This window comes from Adiantum capillus-veneris, chromosome 25 (genome assembly GCF_014529385.1).
Source record: "Adiantum capillus-veneris isolate H3 chromosome 25, ASM1452938v2, whole genome shotgun sequence".
Lineage (NCBI taxonomy): Eukaryota > Viridiplantae > Streptophyta > Polypodiopsida > Polypodiales > Pteridaceae > Adiantum > Adiantum capillus-veneris.
Window position 1 is genome coordinate 20,452,355 of NC_140955.1, and position 8,930 is coordinate 20,461,284.

The 8,930-nt window shown below is 42.8% G+C and overlaps 2 pseudogenes across 1 annotated transcript; both read left to right on the forward strand.

The window, feature by feature from the left end:
- The first annotated feature begins 1,574 nt into the window (after positions 1 to 1,574).
- On the forward strand, positions 1,575 to 8,068 carry LOC147424541 (uncharacterized; annotated as a pseudogene). The gene is made up of 4 exons (XR_015186437.1): positions 1,575 to 1,707; positions 2,310 to 2,341; positions 2,443 to 2,522; positions 6,553 to 8,068. The product of XR_015186437.1 is annotated as an uncharacterized LOC147424541 (transcript).
- On the forward strand, positions 2,581 to 4,385 carry LOC147424542 (putative pentatricopeptide repeat-containing protein At3g28640; annotated as a pseudogene).
- Positions 8,069 to 8,930: the final 862 nt, after the last annotated feature.

The following is an 8,930-nucleotide window of genomic DNA, read 5'->3' on the forward strand; positions in this document are numbered from 1 at the left end:
ATATACTTTGTAGTTCTGTGATTAAATAAGGAGTCTCGTGTACTCGTTTTCCTTTATACTGCATGTTTCTTGTACTAAATATCTGTTAGGGCTATGATCCCCTAACACTTTGGCAATCCTGCAATTGGTTTAAATTCATCCTGAACCATATGGCACTCAGGAATCCCGGGGAATTCACTATGGATTTCCGTATGGTATCACGTGAGTGTACAAGAGGGGGGTTTTTAGAGGCTAGACATAAGCGTATACAATAGGGGTAGCCCCCCATTATTTCATGCTCGTACCATATGCATAAGGGAGGGGGGGACCTACCCCGCGGGGGGGGGAGGGGGGGGGGGGGGATATTAAGTGCTTATGCCATAAGACACATGCCCTAACAAGCCAATTAAAGAATCTTTCACATGAGGGTGTTGCTATTGGTATTTCAAAGAGTTAATTTACTCCACTAGCAAACTAAGATAGCTATACCAATGAGAAGATATGGTAGCTTCTACATTTTTTGGGGTCGATGCTACCATAAACTTGACTAATATTCTTCTATGTAGCCACTAGGCATCAATATCTTGGACATCCAGACCCTCATTAGCCTCTTCAACATCATCATCATCAATACCACCATCTGCATAGCCTTTGTCTCCACATCTGCACCCTCATATATTTTATTTCTTGTTGTCTTCTTGCACATCATCCAAGTCACTATTCTCTTCTTCTTCTTCGTATGCAAACTCAATAGCAACATCAATGACATGATCAAGAAATTCTCTTGCACCACGATACCAACTTTATAACCATCATTGTTATCTATAATAAGTTTCCCAATCTTTGCCTGTGCGTGCATTGTTTAGTAGCTTTTCAAACTCTTTCTTCTCATCTAGATCCTTGATATTGTCAGTCTTAAGGAAAATTAGAACTTTATCAGCTACCCTATGTAAATTATCTTGGGGTTGATCGCCATATTGTTGTTGTATGAGGTTCAAAAGGGCTTCCCTCTCATGTATTCCTTGAGTGGGGGGGCCTTAGTCATGGGATATGCTTATGTATCACCAAGTTGACTTATGTATTAAATACTTTAAAGATTCCCTCTTACGTATCCCCTAACTAAGGTCCTGACACTCATCCCTTGTGCGCTATATGCTGAGACTAGGAATGGTAGCAACATTGCATACACATTGCCAAACGGAGCTGCAAGCCTTGTTGGCAACCAACTTGATGCCATTTCGAGTATGCTTTTGGATGGGGGGTTTGCTTGCTTAAACATGGCGGAGGCATGCCCATCTCATTTCAACCAATGAGAGCTTTGTGTTTGACTTGTCACTTGGTGACTCAAAGGCCCTTTTTCCGATATCTGAACGCAGCAGCCACCACGTGGCATTAGATTTAAATTAAAAAAAAAAACATCTCTACCAAACTTTGCCTCGCCGTGAAAATCTACCAGGTGAATAAAATAAAAAGCGCACTCTACGTTGCGTTGCAGTCGCAGATCATCAAGTTGAAGGGTACGTCGCATGCTTGCCAACGTGATGAGCACTCCCAACGACAAGTCTACAGATTAGTAGCTCTTAGGGGGAGAAAGCATGGCCAACATGATGGACAAGATCGGCAACAAACTGCATATGGGCGGCCACAAGAAGGAGGAGCCCCACACTGTAGGAGCCGCCCATGCGCCAAATTATGCAGCCCCCCTGGCTATGGCGCCGCATGGCAGAGGTCTCGTTCTAGTGCTACTGAAACAAAAGATATCAGATTTCAATCAATGATCAATTGGCCTAATCTAGAGTCGAATCACCAACACTCATTGCCTTCCCGAGTCATTCAGCACATGCATATGTACTAGTGTATTCTATAGATGTTATATAGCAAGGCCCACCAAGCAAGACTGGTTATGAAATGGTGATGCATGTTTTGGATAGGTGCCCACTTAAAAAGGGATGTGTGTAAAAACCCTAAATTTAGAGTCCCCTGTCTAGTTATGAAATATGAGATTTCCAAATTCCACTCAGTTCACGATCTGGTTTTGAACTCAGAGCGGGAAGAGAGTAGGCCTACTGTGGGGGCGAGCATGGCTGTCACTCTCGCGAGCTTCAGTGTGCAATCTACCATGGAAGAAGTTCGAAGAGCTGCAGGTAGGGCCATACTGCAGGGGTCGCCATCTGCAGGGCAAGAGAAACCGCTACAACAGCACGTATAGGCCGAGATGCCATTCAAGAGGGGGCGCCACCCACAGAACTAGCGAGGGCCGAGGGGAGACGCTCTCTGGCCAAAGCTGAGAGGCAGTTGTGTCCCAAAGCTTGAGGGCTAGCGAGAAGAAGAGCAAGAAGGCCGAAGCTGAGAAGAGAACAGAGTGAGCGTGAAATGCTCAGACCAGAAGAGGGGAGAGTACTGCAAGGCGGCAAGCTTCAAGAGGGTTTGTGAAGACTCGTAATCAGTGAACTCCATAAGCAGAAGGGGGTGCGGTACAAGTGCAATCTACCATGGTCGACAACTTGCAAGCAGCGATGCACTCTGTAGACCACATGGCTCAAGTAATCTCTCTCTCTCTCTCTCTCTCTCTCTCTCTCTCTCTCTCTCTCTCTCAGCGGCATGGACATGGGTTTCTTGATTCTCTTGATTGTAGGGTTTATTTCATGATTGCTGAGAGCTTTTTTTGTCTTACATAGGGTATACATTTTCAGCATTAAGGTTAAGGTCGCTAGAGTTTCTACATGTAGATTCCACAACCCTTCCTAGTGTACCTCACGAGGGCGTAAAGGACAATTGCCACTTCAAAAAAGAAACACTGGTCTCGTTGATTTTAGCAAAGATGATTGCAATTAGACGGAAATGCCAACCAAACTCTCTTTACTTATTACTGAGTTTATATTAGTTAAGGATATGTGTGATGAACAATGTGGATGATTTTGAGTGATGGTGCAAAGCAAAGTTAAAAGTACTCGTGGGTGAAATATCGTTTTTGTTCTGCCAATTGGCTTTCTATTGAGCTTCTTGTTTTTCTTTTCAAACCAGGAGCTTGCTGAGGGTGACCACTTGGTCACGGGGGTTTCGGTTTAGTGTACAAAGGTTTCCTTCAAGAGTGTTTTTTTCATGATTGCTGGGAGCTTTTCTTGAGTGTTCGACAGGATGGGACAACCAGATGCAATGACTGATAGCATTAATTTTTGGTTATAGCCGCATGGGTGCACGACGGAAGTTTTTGAGATCTTCCAAGGAATGCTAGCCAAAGGTCTGGAGCCAGATGACTTTGTTTTGTCTAGCCTCTTGAAAGCCTGTTCAGGGTATGCTTGTCCATTGTCTTATAGTGGAGATGGGCTTTGATGAGGATGCCATCGTCGGAAGCGCTCTTGTTGACATGTATGTGAAATGCGGCGATATTTTAGATGCTTGCAAAGTGTTTAGCACTATGCCAGGAAAAAAGCTGCTGTTATGGAACTCCTTGACTGCAGGGTTTGCATTGCAGGGGGGCCAAGGTTTAGTGTCGAGTTATGTCGAGGATTTGCAGAGACAAGGTTTGAAGCCGGACAAGCTAGGGTTTGCTTGCTTGCTTTCTGCTTGCAGTAGATTAGGTTAGGTGGGCAATGGCTGCATCCTTTTTCAACGGATGCAAAAGAGGCATAGTGTTATCCCAACAATAGAGCACTTCACTTGCATAACAGACCTACTGAGCCGAGCAGGGCTAGTAACACGAGCAGAAGATTTGCTTCAAAGCATGCTGGCTCCCTCAGACACTGTTGGGTGATCTACTGTGTTGAGCCATTTTAGGACATTTGGTGATGCAAGGGACGCTTCGCACTCTTCTTCTGGCTTACATTCCAATTTAATGCACCACACACGTTTCAGTGATTCAATAAAGTCTTGAACCTTCAAGTTTCCATAAGCGATGGCGAATGTGATACACGCACCACTTTCGAGAGGGCGGGCTCCGATGAGCACCAGCTCGCGTTTCATTCGAGTTGCTTTGCTTGGCGAGTGATTATGCACATGTTCCTACTCATTAGTCGGTGCTAGCTAAGATGGAATCACTGGACACTGGGTAGCGGGGCAGCAGATGAACAATATTCGTATAGCAACCAACAAGGTAGTGGGGTGAAGAGTCGCTCTACAATGCAAGGATTGCAATCGAATGACTTAAGTTGGCTGATTGCTTGGACTGAGATTATGAGGTGGATACCTCCTCGCCACAAAAGTTGTGAATGCACAAACAGGTGCAAAAGGCAGCCAAATCGGCACCAAGTTATGGGAGGTGGTATGCAGAGTACGACATTGATCCCACGGGGTCATACAATGGCGACGCTGACGTGCAGCTCGAGAGAGTGAATGTGTACTACAACGAGGCAAGCTGTGGGTGCTATGTGCCTCACACAGTGCTCATGGATCTGGACCTTGGTGAAACAGCCATAGCAACCAGTCCCTAGCGTTTTCAAGATCGCCATCAAGGCTGCAGGAAAACAGCGTTTTCAGCCCTCTGTCGCATTAGACAATCAGCATTTTCAGTCCTCAAGTGCAGCAGCAAAAACGCAACCACATCCCTGCAGATACTCAGCGTTTTCAGCGTTGAATTGCAGCAGCACCATCAGCGTTTTTCAGCCCTAAACACGCAGCCAGACCTGCGTTTTCAGTCGCCCCAAAATAGCCCCAAGTTTGACAGATTTTCAGCAGATAGAAGATCACAGATTTCAGCCCTAAGTTCGTCGTCGTCATCCCCGTCGTTGTCATCGACATAGTCCTAGACTAGCACTTTCTGGCAGAAGAGGCAGCAGGAGCTTCCCGCTCAACAGGCACCTTCTCAGCAAGAACCCGCAGAACCCCCAGCACCCTTGGCGTTTTTGGTCCCCATCCTCGCCACACATCACCCCCAACGTTTTGCAGTTTGCATCATCGCCATCATCACCAGATTGCATAGCGTTTTTGCATACCATCAGCAGTACCAGATCCCCTAGCGTTTCCATTGCTGCGATCGCCGAAAGTTCTCAGACAGCCTAGCGTTTTTGCTAGCGATAGCAAATCTGCCAGAGTTTTTGTTTTCAGCCCATTCCGCAGCAGAGGAACAACGTTTTCAGCCTTCTTGGACAGTAGCATATCTAGCCCTAGTTGGTTGCAGAAGATCCCCATTTTCAGCCCATAAAAACGCAGCCAAAACAGTCATTTTCAGCCACCGAAACAGTCCCGAAATTCAGCAGATTTCAGCCGTAAAGTCGTCGTCGTCATCACTGTCGTCTCGTCATCGGCATAGTCTCAAGTTGCATTAGTCCATTGCATACACATTGTACCACTTTGTGCAATCAAAAGTAGACCACTCTCGCCGACGAGAGTGGGGCCTTCGGAGGAGGGTTTTACGTCTTTGGTGTCGTCTCTCTCTATCTCTCAGTCTCATTCACTTGCACGCACAGTGTCCATTCACTTTGTTTGTGATCATAGCACTTTCCATTAAGAATGGAAGGCTCTCCCTTCTATAATAACTAAAAGGAACCTTGAGCACAGTTCGGAGCACTCATCTTGAGCAAAGCGCAAACAATCATTCCGTTGCACCTAACACACAATGTCCATTTACTTTATTGTGATCATAGCACTTAAGAACGGAAGGCTCTCCCTTCCATAAGAATTAAAAGGAACCTTGAGCACAATTCGGAGCACTCATCTTGAGCAAAGCGCAAACATTCATTCCGCTCCACCTAACAACTGGGCCAAGGGTCACTACACCGAAGGCGCGGAGCTCATTGATTCTGTCCTTGACGTTGTCCGCAAAGAGGCTGAAAATTGCAATTGCCTTCAAGGTGAGTGCCTTTAAGATCTCATTCTATCATTCTTTATTCTATATTATTCTGTGAAATGCTGTTCTGTCATGCGTTCTTTGCCATTTCTCCGATGTTATAGTTCCATTTATGTCTGGTATAATGATTCTGTTTTCAGTTTTGTTTATATTTGACAATGTAGCTAGCCTGTGCAATCGTCTTGTTTGAAAACAATGTTCAGATCTTTCCTCAGTGAAGGTTTGAAAACAATGTTCAGATCTGTCCTCAGTGAAGGTTGTCAGATTTCTTTAAGTGAAATTTTCACCGCTACTCTTCTAACTTCTCTAGCTTACTAGTATCCCCCCTCACTTGGTAGACGTTGGCTTTAGATCTACGCTCACCACTCCTAGCTAGTGCTGGATTCAAACTTTGTTTCAAGTTAGCAAGGCTTTGCCACAAACTCTTTCTTCAATTAATGTTGATCTGTAAACTGTATACCGTCTCTATGCTTGAGATGTTTGTCTATACACTATGATGCGAGCTTCTTTAGTGGCAAAAGTTTCAATGTCTTACCATTGTGTCATTAATCCTACCGAACTTGTTGATGGTGTTTTGTATACTTGGAACGACGGTTTTTTCTTTCTACTATAGCTACATCTCATAAAAAAGCTAGCTTTTCTCTACTAATCAGTTAAATCTATGAATCCTTGCTTTGAGGCCTTTGTTTTGTAGTTTGAGCTCTGCCTCCTGCAGCAAGTTCGCGTTCTCAACGGCTTCCTTGGGCCTCATCTCATTAAGCTTCCTCTTTTCATACTTTTTTGGCAAGGATGATGACGATGCGAGGAGGAGTTTGTGCTGACGCTCACGATGGGAGGCCAACACCTTGCAAGTAAAGCGATTGCTAGACGCAAGGTGAGTTCTCAGTTCACTTTAGTCGTGACTCATTTTCGCATGCTCAATGCTCTTAGGCTTTAGCTATGGCGTCGGAATCCTGACTTGCTGACGCTTAGTCCTGACGTCCCGACCTACTGGAGCTGGCGTTCGAGTCCCGACTTCTTTCACTGCAGCCGCCAACATTGTTGAATCCTTGAGTCTCTTGTTACTTGTCCGATGCACTAAATCGGCTTTTAGATCATAGTTTGAAGCATCTATCAGTATTTATACTAAATCTTGTCACATTTTGTCAAATTTTTTCAAGGCAAGCTCGAAATCTAGCCTAGATTTTGCAAGTTAGTGATACTCATAATTTTGGGTGGTAGTGTTTTATTAACTCAATAAAGAATGTACTTAATCTCAAACTGGATGTGTGACATGTACTTAATCTCAAATTGGATGTGTGACATCATAGTGTTAAAGATTTTAAGATCGTTAGTTTTCTTTACATGTAGTTACAAATTCTATAGTAGTTACATGTAGTTACAAATTCTATAGTCTCAATTTTCCATATGGTCATATGGCTTGATCGGGTGTGTTATCTTGAGCTATAGTTTCTTACCAAGACACGTCTAGCATACCTTGGGTCTATGTGTCACACATACACAATGTTTTTATGCTGTATATAATTACAAATATAATCTCAATTTTTCACACGGTCATATGGCTTGACCGAGTGTGCCATCTTGAGCTATCGATTTTTACCTTCAGTTCTTAGCTATCCATATGGCTTGAGCGGGTCTCTTGAGTTATCTATTCTTACCAAATGTGTAGTTGTGCCTCTTTTTACGATAAAAACCGTTAAAGATTTTAAGATCGTTAGTTTCTTTTACATGTAGTTACAAATTCAATAGTCTCAATTTCCCACATGGTCATATGGCTTGATCGGGTGTGTTATCTTGAGCTATAGTTTCTTGCCAAGACACGTCTAGCATACCTTGGGTCTATGTGTCATACCACCACTTTGAAGTTAGATTACTTTGACTCTATTGAAAATGTGTTTGATTTTAACGTGTAAGATAATCCTTAAATCCCAAGTGGGAGCCCAAGATTGGGTGGATAATTTTTTTGGAAAAAGAAATTATGTGATGAAAATCCCATGTGGGAGCCCAAGAAAAGGGTATACTGATTTTTTTTGAGAAAGAGGTCTCCGTACAAAAGAGACTCCGACGAAATTTTTAAGATTTATATTTTATGTACAAACTCAAAATTAAATACATATGGTGCTTTTTTAAAAGTTGTATTTTGCTTAAGCAAAGACGTGCATTCATATCGCAGATAATTGTTTTTGTTCAAAAAGATTAATCTTTTAATTGGTTGTTTTTTATTTGATGAGTGAAGTTTTTCATGGTTGTTTAAGAGTATGCATTATTTGTTATTTAGAGAACAATCCATTTCATATGTGTGCCTTAAATTCCATGTGGGAAGTCTACTAAGTAGGTGGCTAGTACCATATGTTTTGAGATTGAGATTTGTACCAGTTTACAAGGCAAATGCTATTTGTATTTTGACAAATTACATTGAGACGATTGATTTATTTTAATTTAGTATTCATTATATTTGTTTCTTTTCATGGTTTGTTCTCTTAACATCTATTGCAAATGAAAACATACTACAATATACACTTCTGTTCATTTGCAGTACACCATGTATTTTTGCAAAAGCACGTGCTTCTAAAATTGTTATGTTTCTAGTATACATAAAATAAAATAGTGGGTCATTACATTCTGTACGAAATCCGTATGAGAAGGGATGGATCATTGCGAGAACGTCCGTATCTTGTCCGTATGTAGAGGGGTAGGTTAACAAGTAAGATACCGTACATAAAGGGGTTTCTCTAATTTTGATGCACGCAGGTGACATACCCCCATTACTAATAGTGAATCCCTCGGGTCAGGAATGCAGCAGGGAACTGATATGTTGGTGGACATAGACCACCTGTAGGAATTCTCAAATTGGGTAACCCTGCAAGAAGAGTCTGACGAATATGCAACAGACTTGTTGGAGGAGTTCTTCTCGAATCTACCAAGGGAAATCAAAATTTCAATTGTTGACAAGGTAGTTACATCATTTTTACCTTTTTAGGGCATTCAATTTACCTTCATGTTACAGTCTGTATGAAAAGAAAGTGTTGGTACATTCTTTAAGACAAAAGAGAAGAAACAATGCATGAGTGGGTCAGGGCAAGGGTCCAATTTACCACAACACTCATATGGTACAAGGTTTAGAGTGAGGAGAGAGTTCTCTTCAAGGGGAAGACATGAAGAAGAG